General features: G+C 38.6%; 1 protein-coding gene across 3 annotated transcripts in view; it reads right to left on the bottom strand.

Annotated features, from left to right (window-relative positions):
* Positions 1 to 14,387, bottom strand: part of LOC100557814 (uncharacterized oxidoreductase ZK1290.5) — a 106,723-nt gene that overhangs the window by 91,998 nt on the left and 338 nt on the right. The gene's annotated exons all lie outside the window — the stretch shown is intronic.

Raw genomic sequence — 14,387 nt, forward strand, 5'->3', positions numbered from 1 at the left:
GACAGAACTGTACTTGGTGGTTGACTGATATTATTAACTATTATAATATCCCTGTCTTAAATTGTATTTTGTTTTTATCTTATACTGTGAATTGTATGTATGTTGTTTTTGTTTAATCATGTTGTTCAGGCTCTGCCCCATGTAAGCCGCCCCGAGTCCCCTTGGAAAGATAGTGGTGGGGTATAAATAAAGTATTATTATTATTATTACAGTAGACTCTCGCTTATCCAACGTAAACAGGCCGGAAGAACGTTGGATAAGCGAATATGTTGGATAATAAGGAGAGATTAAGGAAAAGCCTATTAAACATCAAATTAGGTTATAATTTTACAAATTAAGCACCAAAACATCATGTTTTACAACAAATTTGACGGAAAAAAATAGTTCTATACGCAGTAATGCTATGTAGTAATTACTGTATTTACGAATTTAGCACCAAAATATCATGATGTATTGAAAATATTGACTACAAAAATGTGTTGGATAATCCAGAACGTTGGATAAGTGAGACTCTACTGTATTATTATTATTATTATTATTATTATTATTATTATTATTATTATTATTATTATTATGGCTGAATCCAGAGCTAAATGTCCAGGAAATAAAACCAGGAAAGTGTCACATCAAAGTGTGGCATAGGGATGTAATACGAAGATGATATAAGCATTTACCAGGACAGCCAACCTGGCACGCCACTCAAAACCATGGTTGATTACATTGTGGCAATAATAGTAATATTTCTATAATGGGCTAAATATAGTGAAAGGCATTTTTTCACCATATGAGATAGAGGGGGATCCTATTAACTGAAGAGCTAGCCTATATTGGCTGTGCTCAATAGAATAAATCATATTCCCCACAAATACAACATTACTTCTGCAGCAGGACAAGATATGGAAACCAGTAGACATTATGCTTACAGCATCCAAATGACTTCCACTGCTTGTTTGTGGCTGGCCCAAAAATGACTATTCAACAGGGTATTTCACTTAGCAAAGATTATGTTGCTACTGCAGGAAAAAGTTACCCCGCAGTAACATAAATGCTAAATATTCTTGAAAAAAAGGTTTTTTCCCCCCTTTGGAGTTTATCTACTTTTCTTCAAGAGGAGTTTTCTTTTGTTTTAAGCTGAAAACCACACCAGTATGTTAAAGTCACAGAATCTGTTGGTTTTATTTGAGGGGGCAAAAAGGGGACTGGGAAGGCTGACAGCCTCACATTTCAGCTCACTTGAACAGGTTTCTAGGTATTTGGATATTGTGGAATATCCCTGTTTCAAGCTTATAACCTTGTCTACATGTAACTTAGGAAATATTCCAGAGGTCACTGAATGCAAATTTTGCAAATTGGTGGGTAAAGTTTTAAATAATTGAAAGTAGCATGTAGTACAATTGCACATGATTTTAACAAGGAAATATTCTCAGTCATATCCCCTCTCATCCTTTACAGAAGCAGGCAGACCTAAGCCAAGCAGTGATTATTCTTCTGTTTCTCTATGGCACAAAACCTTTCTTATACCTATAAGCATTATAGATAGGATGGATGAGTGTTTCCTAACCCGATAACACACATAGCTATCTCTATTGACAGAACAGGCCAATGAACCCAAAGAGAGCACAGAAATCAGCATTCTCCTCTTGACTCAGCTAAAGCCACAATGGCTCCAACCCAAATGGCAGTCTCACGTGATACAGCCATTCAGCTCTTCCAGATTTTGCCAAGGGCCTCTGGCTAAGAATGAAAAGCCTCAAATTACAAATGTGACATGCAGAAGGAAAAGGGAAATGTGCTAGGCCACCATCCTAGATTTTAGAAGAGGGAAGAGAGAGGAAAGACGATTAAAATTATCCAGGTGAAGAACATTCAACTATTAAAACAAATCAATGAACCTCTTTTACTTTATTTAATTTATAAAGAAACAGCATGCATGTTTCATACAAAACCATTTTAACTTCCAAGGAAAGTGAAGCGCTATGTTCAAACCATTTATCAGAAGTGTTTGTTTTAATTCATTCCTTGGATAACTAACTCAGGATCACAATCGCCTCATTTGTGACACAAGTGATCCAGGCCGTGGGAACTTGTAACATCCTTGGAATAGAAAATTGGTGTTTACTATCCTAGTGCAGAGAGCCATTCCAGCACCCTAATCTAGTTTTATGCCCATAGCATCAACTCTGCATAGCACATTTGTAGTAAAATTCACCCAGAATGGACAGAAAACATTTCTTTCTGTAGTAAACTTTAAAGACCACTGTCTACAGCAGAATACAAGTTACAAACATCCGACTTACAAATTACTCATAGTTAAGAATGGGGGTGAGACAACAGGAAGAGAGAGAAATCTATCCCTAAGAAAAGAAATTCACTCCTGAAATAGTTATCATGAGGAAAAGCTATCTCAACTGAAGCTTTTTCACCAATTCTTGTTTCTAAAACAAGTCAAATTTTACAATATCCAATCTTAACAGGAACAGAAAGAAAGTGAAATCTTCTGAACAGGGGCACAGAGAGTAAAACAAACACCACAGGGATGTTAGTCCTTCCCTATCCTATCCAAAGCTAAGAAACAAGTATATTTTTGGCTGGAGTTATACATAAAAATGTACCTGTTACATACAAATTCAACTTAGGAACAAACTACAGAACTTGTCTCGTTTATAACTTGGGGAGTGCCTGTATAGTACAAATTAAAATATAATTTTAAACGGGATGTCAAAAGAAAACAGCAGCAGGAAAATACCAAATAGGGCCAAATAAAAATGGATGAGTTTGAAGATACGACATTATTCCAAATGGAAAGGCAGTCAGAATAGGCCTGTTTCATCCAGTCTCCTGGAAAATAGAAGAAAAGTGAGACAGGCCTCTCGGGACAGTCTAGGTCAGTGGTTCTCAACATGTGGGCTCCCAGCTGTTTTGGCCTTCAACTCCCAGAAATCCTAACAGCTGGTAAACTGGCTGGGGTTTCTGGGAGTTGTAGGCCAAAACACCTGGGGACCCACAGGTTGAGAACCAGTGGTCTAGGTTTCAAACTTATAACAACATGTGCCCAGCCATCCCAACCATACGTTGATTTATGTCCCCATCTTATTCCAAAAACTGGGACTCAAGAAGACTCAAGAATTATTTTTAAAAGTACATATTAAAACCCACAACATATAAAACTAAAACATAAGTATATTATAATAACAAAACACAACTGATTTTTTTAAGTGATTGAAGCAGAACAACAATAGATACTCATTAAAATCCCCTTCTTTAGGCAACTGCTAAACATTGCCCTTCTTAAAAAGGTATTCACTGAGAGCAAGTGTAGTACAATGGTTTCCTGGTTCAAACAAGACTCCAAAACAGCAGGGTTTTAATACCTGCTCAATGACAGAAGCTCACTTTGTGAGCTTGGACACATCACACTCTCAGCCTAAGAGGAAGGCCACATCAAACACCTTCTGAGCAAATACTGCCTTTAAAAAACCCTGTGATTAGTTCACCACAGAGTCACTTAAAAGTTGGAAACAACTTGAATGCACACAATAACAGCAACTTTCCCAGTGGAAAAGGACAGGAAAAAGCAAGCTTCCCATGAAGAGTTTCATAGACTGTGACAAAAAGCAAGGCCTGAGTGGAACACAAAACAGGGACACTCTTGGTATTTCTTTAGGGGTAAACATAAGCAGGTGGCAGCAGACCACCCCTGAAAGATCCAGAGCCCAATCTACATAAGCTTTAAAGATAAGAATGACATTTTGAGTTAGATCCACATCCACATCACATTATATCAATGGAGCCACATACTCTGGGTCAGCAGTCAAGAGCAACATAAATCACAGTGCTCTCTAAGAATGGCACTATTTAAGAACAGAAATCAAAATTAGCCAAGTTTAAATATTATTATTTTCTTTGCTTTCATGGGGATCCTATGCCCCTAATCCCAGCGAATGTGGAGAGCTGACTGCATTTAAAATGGTACAAGTAAAACTATGCAAAATATTCAGTAAAAGTATAAATATCAAAGCTATTTTAAAAACAAACAATAAACATTAAACAGTAAAACCAATAAAATTCATTAAAAGGCTATATAAAACCTGAGAAACAGCATGACACAGCATTAAAAAACCACCCCGTCAGTTTCTAAGGACCTCATCAGACAGTATTCAGGGTCTGTTTCCATGCACTGCAGAAACAGAGCCCCATGGGAGCTCCATAGAGGCCATCACATTACATAAGGGCAGTTCCGATGGGACTCCATGGCATTCAATTTCTTAAGCGGATATAAACAGAGCCCAAAGACCATCTTCAGGAGTTGGGTGTTACCTGACTCCAAGCAACAGAATGCAGGGGAAAGTGGGGAGAAGATGGAGAAAGCACTTGGGATGGCTGGCCATTCCTGAAGATGTGGAAAGCGGTGAGAGAACGATGTAAGACAGAGTTCCCTCCACTTTCCCCTACTTTCCCCCTGCATGTCTGATGAAATCATTAAAACCTGATGGCAGGTTTTAAAACCTCTAGAGAGCAGATTTCAAATTCCAGATGCATTCTTGTAGTCATGTAAACTGACTGTTTCTAATTTACCCAAGATAAAGAAAGACATTGATTACAGCCTCCTCCCACTGAAGATCTTTGACATCAAAGATCTTCGCTTTTTCTTTTGTGTGTAACATAATTTGCATGCATAAAACACAAAGCCAAGCAGGCAGAATTGTTTCAAGAAGGAGAAATAAGTTCTTTCCTGATGAGAGGAAGGGAAATGTGATACAGGAATGTTGGCCCACAAGTATCCAAATTATTCATTGATTTCTCTCAAAAGGTGTAATCTGAGACAATATTAACAGTACTCCCATCACTCTAGACAGCTGGACAAACCCAGCAACTACAATACATTTCTTAATCTTAGGTCTGTTGGTCAATTTCTGCATCACAGACTCTCCAGGGATGGCACAAATTGCCAAGGGTGCCAGAAAATAATAACAAAACACCAGAAGTGCAACTGTGGGTATAAACTGTTAGATTTTAAAAAAAAATCTTAAAGAACACAGGGGAGGCCATAACTTCAATAAAATGTGAAGTACTGCTTCTGGAGGCTTTCAGGAGCTGGCAATTCTCCATTTTTCAGCAAAATGAAGGACAGTCTCAACAGTCTGTAAGAATAAAAAGCATTTGGCCACCTCTGAGCTGATCCAGAGCCCTTTTGCATGAAGTGGTCAGTGTAGATGTGCCCTAAGATACAACCTGAACCCTGGACCAAATGGTTTGAAGTTTTGAATTCAATGTACTACACCACTCTAAGTAGTATGCCACTGATCCAAGCTACTCAAAATAATGGCAGTTCTGTGAAATTCTCTGCAGTAGGGCAGCTAAAAATGATTTTGGTTTATAAAAAGAATGCAAATCAAAATCTTGTCCTCATAGTAAGCACACAAAAACCCTTGCTCTGTGGGAAGCACGTCTTAAACACCATAGAAGCCAGGCATGGTAGTATATCGCCATGTACTATGCACATAAAGTTCCAAAACATTTGCTGTTCCTTGTTTGTCTCCTAGAAGCTTCACAAAAAGTTAGATATTTTTGTAAGACTACAGCTAATCAAATACACACCAGGATACTCCATTTATAAAGACTCTTGCCTCCCACAAAACCTTTCAACAACTATGAAAAATGTCATACTGAATTCACTGCACAGCTTCCCAAGAGCGGATTCAACCAAAAAGCTTCTCTTGCTACTGTATTATTTTTTCCAACTGTTTTAAGCAGTTTTGCTACAATGCCTCTTTTTAAAAAGGAGTTCTACAAGGTCATAGAAGCTTTTATAAAGACTAGGAAGTGGTGGCTTCTTACTTACTAGAATTATGCTGTATGTAGAGCAACATGTGGTCCTCTTTCAATTGGATGCCTGGAAGCAAAGATATTCTGTGGATTTTAATTAAACCAGATTTTTTTTCCAAAGCAAGAAAATGTTTTCTTGGGAACCCTGGAGTCCCTTGGGAATTCATTACAGTTTCTTTGGGGAACAGATTAGTAATGTTGGAATTGATAAGCAATTTGAAAAGATAGCTCATTTGTCTCTCTAAATTAAACTAAGGCATGGAAACACCTTCGGAATTTAATTCTACTTTTGTAAGAAGTCTTGTTCACTTTCCACAGACACACATTCCACAAAGCAGCAACCAGGACCAGCTTCCCATTTCCTCCCTTGCTTCTGGTTTTTTGCATTCTTGCGGTTACTTCTCTATAAGATTTTCCTTAGGACCTCAATACGAAGTATCGTATTGTGAGAGATACTTTTTCTAGCAACTTTAGTGAGCACAGGATACACTTTTATGGCCTCAACTCTGAAAACCAGCCAACCAAGATATTAGTTCTTGTGGTGACAAGGAGGGAGAGAACATTTTTTTAACAAAACAAATAGTGGGATCAGTTCCAGAGACAGCCAAACGAAAATATCCTAATCTTAACCTAAACAGTTTTCTCACACCATCAACTGCAATTCAGTGAACTACATAATCCCATCCTACAGTTCTCAAAGAGCTATAAGATGTGAATGAACATTTATTTGATCTGCTCTGCTGATAAGTGATAAAGAAAAGCTTCAGGAGAAAAACTCAGACGTGTAAGCAGCAAAGAGAGACCCAAACTCTTCCTTTTATGGGTGGTTCTCGGCTACATTGTTAGTAAATACATGATATCTGACACCTATGTCTATCTATTTTAATGGTTTTCTCTATGTATTTTAACTATGTGATTGAGCCCCCAGTGGTGCAATGGATTAAACCTTTGTGCTAGCAGGACTGCTGACCAACAGGTCAGCAGGTTGAATCCGGGGAGAGCGGGTGAGCTCCTTCTGTCAGCTTCAGCTCCCTGTGCAGGGACATGAGAGAAGCCTCCCACAAGGATGGTAAAACATCAAACATCCGGGTGTCCCCTGAGCAACATCCTTGCAGACGGCCAAAACTATGTAGTACCCATCTCAAGCCCTAAGATGAGGCAAGTAAGAAATAAAATTATTATTATTATTATTATTATTATTATTATTATTATTATTATTCTCACAAAGACAGAGTATGACACAGCAAACGAGATATATATGCTGGATTTTGTATCACAAAATCTTAAATCGAACACTTCCCAAGCGTTTAGGACTGTGTGATATATTATTATTATTATTATTATTATTAATAATAATAATAATAATAATAATAATAATAATAATAATAATAATGGATTGGACATAATGGCTCTGGTCACAACACATCCCTCTTTCGGACTACCAAGAGATCTACAGCACCACACAGGGATTTGGCAGAATATATTCAGTCTGCCTTCTATTCGTTTTTGGCATTAATCAGATATGTATGTGAAGCACTCTGCACACTTGAATCATGATATATGGAGACTAAATTACATCATTATCATTACTTGTCTTTTGTAAGACAAGACAGTTGGCCATTTTGTGACTAATGAAAGGAAAGGTGCCATGAGTATTAATCACTCCTAAACTAACTTCTGTAGCAACATCACATAAACCAGTGGTTCCCACCCTGTGGTCCATGGACCACCAGTGGTCCCCAAAAACTAAAATATGGTTTGCAGCCTCACCCTTACTACACCGTTGCAACGAGAGCGACTAATCTCGCAAAACCCTCTTACAGTGCAGAGGCAATGGGGATCTCAGAAGGGGAGAGGCTGACTATCCACGAAAGGCATGATAACAATCCTCCTGATTGCAGCTTCTCCTCCTTCCTCCCCCTGAGCGAAGCCATTCCATGTGGCGCCTGGAAGTTAGGGTGCCTTGGTGTCTTCGTTTTTAGGCCTGTTCCTGGGGTTATTTGGGGTACTGATTCAGAAAATTGCATTGGATATACCACATCAGCTCTAGATCATTAAATATGGTTTTCTGTGGGCGAGCAGATGGCGACTACTGGATGGCATATGTTCTTTATCAGAAACTAGAGTTGATGTGGTCTATCCATTGCAGTTATCTGAATCATCACCTGTCACGACCCAGGCTACAGAGCACCAATAACCATACGCAGAGGCCAGATTCTATCTAATATCTTTATTAAGGAAATATATAAAGTTAGTAAAAGCAAATGTAAAAGTTAGTCCAGAAGCAGACCTTTCAGGAAAGGTCAAAATTAGTCCAAAGAAACAATGTCCAATATGAAATATTAAGGTCCAAAGTTGTAATCCAATAACCGAAACACTCACTTTGCCAAGCAAAGTGAGGGGAGATGACAAGGTCCTTTAGTCCATGAACTTGAGCAAGGCTAGGAAATAACTTGATACTTGAAACAAGGCTTGAAACGTGGAACAAGGTAACGAGGAACAAGAACAAGGTCCGTGGAATAACTTGGTAAAATCCGTGAAACAAGGCAAGGGTTAGTCCTGGGAAACAAGGCAAGATCCGTAGGTAAACAAAGGCTGGGAAACAGGAGCGGAGGCTGGAAACAAGGCAAGGCTTGAGCAGGAACGAGGCTTGAATCGGAGCGCGCTGTCCAGACACAACTCGCTCCGGAGGCTGACGAATTGACTCCGCGAAGTTACTACGCGGGTAAAACACCTATATAGAGTCTAACTTTCCCGCCGAAGCAGTTCTCTGGGAACCAGAAACGAAAGCTAAACTCTGAGACCAGATGTCTGACTCCTTAAAGATTCTCACGAAAAGCAGACTTAATTGGGTACATTCTTAGCTGCTATCCTCGCACTCCTGCGCGAAGCTGCTTCCAAACCCCTCTGTTGTTTACAAAACTCCTGGCGAGAGAACACGGGAGATGTAGGCTCAGGGTTTGTTTGACATACTTCTGGGACACAACTTTCTTGCAGGTGCAAGGTTCCCAGATCTGCCTGGGAAAGATCTGGCTGAGAAGATTCCAGTTCTGACTGGGAAGGTAAAAAACCCAAGTTTTCTTCTTCATCAGGCATTACAATGTCATGAGCAGGACTACAAGGCCCATGAGTCATCACATCACCCCACATAACCAAACCAAATCTAAAGTTGACCAAAAACAGATTCATGGCCCTTTTGGTACTAATGTTGGAGAGTGGTCCCTGGTCAAAGTGGTCCCTGGTCAAAAAAAGGTTGGGAACCACTGACATAAACTCATATTCTAATGTCTTATTCACAGCATCAGGAAAATGAAATCTCTTTCATCACAACATGTACATTTGGGAAATAATTCCACATGAGGATTTAACTGGTAGTTACAGACCTTAACAGTAATCTATACATTTCAAATAATTCCCTCACTCTTAACAGATGTCAATGGAAGGTGGCTGCATCACCAAAAATTATATAAACAGGCTGGTAATACCTGCAACTTATTTGGGAATCTTAACTAATCCAACCACACTGCTGCCTTTTTACATCAATTGTAAGCGAATAACATAAGCAATAGTCAGGGATTATAGAAAATCCAGTCTAAAAATGTTTTTTCAACCTTTTTTCATAGAGAAAAAAGAGACAGCCTTCCTTAATGTTGATTGTTCAAGAATACAAAAAAAATATTTGTTGACTATAGGAGAACTGTTTAAGTGGAAGAAATCAGAGGCAACTATCTTACCAGATATGGCACTTTATCTTTGTATCTGTGATAAACCAACTTCAGTTCACATATCCATCTATGCATGCTTACTGCAAAGTCAAACTTACTGAACAAAATGGACCTTACATCTGATTAAATATGCAGAAAAAATGTGCTGCCATTAACTCACATGAAAAATCAAGATTTAAGGACACGCATCAGAAAAAGCTCATTAAAGATCACTATATACTAAGATCTGTTCCTAATACTGTTTACTTGAATGAACTTTAAAGAGTTCAATGCAATTCAGACCCATCTAAGCATGCATACCATTGCTGCCTAAATTATCACATCAGAAAATATTTTTTTACCAAAGGGAAAAGCTAAGTGTTTGCTTATTGCACATTTCTAAAGAAAAATAAGTTCAAATTCATTACTGAGTAATGAATGCTGGATCCTAAGTAGACAATAGAGTGTATATTCAACGCCGATGACTTCTTACCAGTTTATTTGCAAAATGTATGCAACTAGAAATACATTAAACAGAATGGACAACTTCCAATCATTTCTAGCTTATTTTTTAAGCCCATGAGCAAACTACCAGTTCAGTATCAAGAAAAATCTGTCTCTCTTCTGGAAGTCAATCAGGTAAATAGAAAGATAGGGGTACATCTAGGTTGACGCTACTTTAACTGTCATGACTCAATGCTATGGGATCCTGAGAGTTGTAGTTTGTAAGGGACCAGCATTCTTTAGCAGAGAAGTTTAAGGACCTTGTAAAAATACAACTCCTGTGATTCTATAGCATTGGGCCATGGTAGTTAAAGTGGTGTCAAACTGCATTATCTCTGCAGTGTAGATGAACCCAGGGAAGAAGTTCATTTCATTTATTATTCTTGTTTTAAATTGATACATACCAACATGTGCAGCCCTTGACAGATTATCCCTGAAAGAATGTTGTCTTTTGAGAGAGAGAAAACTTTCTATCCCTGTATCAAGGTCTCATGAGGCCTAGTAGTATTCACCCACAGAGATAGTGCTCTTAGTATCTCTGCATGAAGCATAGAAATATCTTCTTCCAATGACTATGGTCTTGTGTTGCACCTTTAAATCAAAGGTAGCATTCTTTCAATTAGCTACTCTGGGACTCAACCAAGAGAGAAAATTAAACTAAACTAAATATAACAATAACAACAACAACAACAACAACAACAACAACAACAACAACACCTATGAGGACATAGCTCAATTCATTAGTCACACAGCAGGCTACCTATTGCAGCTCTGCGTGAGTATTGTACTTGGACTTGCAAATGAGAAGGTTACTCAACTGAATGATTCTTAAGAAAAATATAGATAATGGGATACCCTGCAGACAGCTACGGTAGTTCTTAGAATAATAGAATCATAGAGTTGGAAGAGACCTCATGGGCCATCCAGTCCAACCCCATGCCAAGAAGCAGGAAAATCGCATTCAAAGCACCCCTGACAGATGGCCATCCAGCCTCTGATTAAAAGCCTCCACCACACTGCAGAGCAGAGAGTTCCATTTCTGAACAGCTCTCACAGTTAAGAAGTTCTTCCTAATGTTCAGGTGGAATCTCCTTTCTTGTAGTTTAAAGCCATTGTTCTGCATCCTAGTTTCCAGAGCAGCAGAAAACAAGCTTGCTCCTACCTCCCTATGACTTCTCTCATATATTTATACATGGCCATCATGTCTCCTTTCAGCCTTCTCTTCTGCAGGCTAAACATGCCCGGCTCTTTAAGCTGCTCCTCATAGGACTAGCATTGGGCTAGGTCTCTGGAGACTAAGGTTAGGCCATAAAAACCCATCTGGTGACCTTGGGCAAGTCACATGTTTTCAACCACAGAAATCTCTGTGATAGGTTTGCCTTGGAAAACAACTTGAAGGCACATAACAAAACAATCCAAAACCAAAATAAAATATTACACATTCTGGGACTGGAAATATTCAGCCCTCAGCCTATACAGTTCCCCAAAAGAGCAGCTATCATGGCAAGTAGTAAAAGGACTGTAGGAACTCTAGTTTAAAACATCTGGAAAACTAAAATTTTCCTATTCCAAATTATAAATAAATTTTTTCAATGTATGAGGAAAATGTGTCCGAGGTCAAATTTGGCGGTAGAGGTGTGTGTATGTGTGTGTGGTATCAGTCCTCATAATAAGCTATAATTTTATTGCAACATTTGGATTTTATCCTTCTAATAGACTAACGTGTGTAATTTACAAAAGGATCTATAGTACCTTGAAGACCAATAATTTCTTTCTCTTAGTTAATTATCAAGGTGCTAAAAGAACACTATGCATATTAACCCACATTAACACCATGTCTATCACAGGAAGCATGCTGCAAATTGTTCAAACCTAGAGCCCGTATATTTGTTGTGTACTCTTGAACTTAGAAATTCTTCCTGCCTCTTTTCTTTGGATACCTAAACTGTCTTTCTAATCATTCACCTGACTGTAAATTTAAGTTATACAATTTGAGGCTGAATACAAATTTCCTTGGGGGCTGAATTCTTATTTGAAGGCTATCCTTGATCTTGCCTCACTCCCATCTCCAAGATTATGTAAATATTCCAAAATCTGGAGGGGGGGACTGAAATCTAATCCATTTCTTGTCCAAAAAATACGAGATACTCATGGTGCATCTGCACTCTAGAATTAACATAGTTTGCTCCCACTTTAACTGCCATGGTTCAAAGCTATGAAATCCTGAGAGCTGTAGTTTTATCAGTTCTTCGGCCTTCTCTGCCCAAGTTAGGTGCTTCACCAAACTATAGATCCCATAGCTTCATAGTATAGAAACTGAGTATATAGCACACATATTATTTGACTGTAAATTGTATCAGAAGGTGAGAGAGTTGTATCTTGGTCCATATACCAAATGGACAATGTATTAGGAATCTCACATCAGAACAGCATATTTTATGTGTGTTCAAGACCCAAAAATAACATATAAAACAGCTCTGTATTTAAGCAAAAAAATACATTTGAGAACCACATATGTGGGGCTGATCGGGGTAAATTGTAGGGGTGATAAGGAAATATGATGTATATATTCAGTTTTATCATATTTATTTCGTGTATTGTTATAAGTGTCTTATTTTAAGTTACTACATAGAGTGTAATCAAGTCCCATTCAAGCCTTATTGTTTGGTTTGGTTTGGTATTGTAATGTGGCCTAAGGACTAATTAATAAAATTTATTACTATTACTATTCAGCTATGGAAGCTAAAGTGGGGCCAACTTGGGTTAATTTTACAATGTAGACACACCTTTCATGTCTGTCGTGTGTTTTCAAGTCATTTCCAACTTCTAGCGACCCTATTGCAGGATTTTGGAGGTAAGGTTTGCTCAGATTTGCCTACTTCTGAGCCTGAGAAAGAGAGTGCAACTTGCCCAATGTCACCCCTGTATTTGTATTACACTATGTTGGGTTATTGCTGACTGGAAGATCACTGATCCAAATCCGTGGGACGGGTTGAGCCTTGGTTGTTAGCCTCAGCTTCTGCCAACCTAGCAGTTTGAAAACATGCAAATGTGAGTAGGTCAATAGGTACCGCTTCAGCGGGAAAGTAACGGCACTCCATGCAGCAGTCATGCCGGCCACATGACCTAGGAGGCGTCTACAGACAACACCGGCTCTTCAGCTCAGAAATGGAGATGAGCACCAACCCCCAGAGGTGGAGATGACTGGACTTAATGTCAAGGGGAAACCTTTCCCTTTATGTAACAAATTTTGAAAAATATTCTGTTCCTGGCTTGAAAGTTTTCTTTCCTGTTCAATTGTGCAGCCCTTTGGAAGTAGTTGTTCTACTCCATAGTTGGCTGCCACAAACTACAGTAGTCTCACTTATCCAACATTCGCTTATCCAATGTTAACCTCAACAGCAGAGCAGGCGGAGGATAACATGGTACATGTTACAACGGCTGTGAAGGCGGAAGAAGGCTGCAACAAACTGAGAAGCCACTCTCATTGTGTTAATCACACCACTGCTGGGACCTCAATCTGTGAAAACTGTGCGTTGACCGGCCGTGCACCGACCTCCACACATTTAAAAAAATCACGCACAGGCGTCTTCCAAGAAATGGAGGACCATCATCCTCAAACTACGAGGGATCTCCTAAGTAAGTAAGTAAGTTCTGGATTATCCAACGGAGTTTGCCTCCCGCCCTGATCCACAGCTGTTTCTCTAGGCAGCAAGGATTGAACTTTTTATGGATTTAATTCCCAACAATGTTGCTACTATAAGTTCATTTTATGCAATTCTATCTTTATTTGTAGTCAATTTGTTTGTAGCCAATGTTTTTATAGTCAATGTTTTCAATATATTGCGATATTTTGGTGCTAAATTCATAAATACAGTAATTACTACATAATGTTACCATGTTTTGGACTGCTTTTTCTGTTGATTTGTTGTAAAACATGATGTTTTTGGTACTTAATTTGTACAATCATAACTTAATTTGTTGTTTAATAGGCTTTTCCTTAATCACTCCTTATTATCCAACATTTTCGCTTATCCAACGTTCTGCCGAACCATTTATGTTGGATAAGTGAGACTCTACTGTATGTGGTTGAGACTCTGATGAGATACTGATCAAAAACTAAAGCAAAATGTGTTGCAGGATGTCCTGCCAAAATAAAAAATTTGCAGTTTAATACATGTTTCCCATATTTTTTAAAATAATAAATCCAACTAGGAAATGACATGTATAACCAAGGAACAAAAATTGTGTTAAGTTGTGTTATGTTCTGCTGAAAATTAAATCCAAAGAGAGCAGGTCGACTGAAATCAATGGGACTCAGGGTGAGTTTAACATTGTTGACCAGGCCTGGGC

The sequence above is a fragment of the Anolis carolinensis genome, chromosome 4 (genome assembly GCF_035594765.1).
Source record: "Anolis carolinensis isolate JA03-04 chromosome 4, rAnoCar3.1.pri, whole genome shotgun sequence".
Lineage (NCBI taxonomy): Eukaryota > Metazoa > Chordata > Lepidosauria > Squamata > Dactyloidae > Anolis > Anolis carolinensis.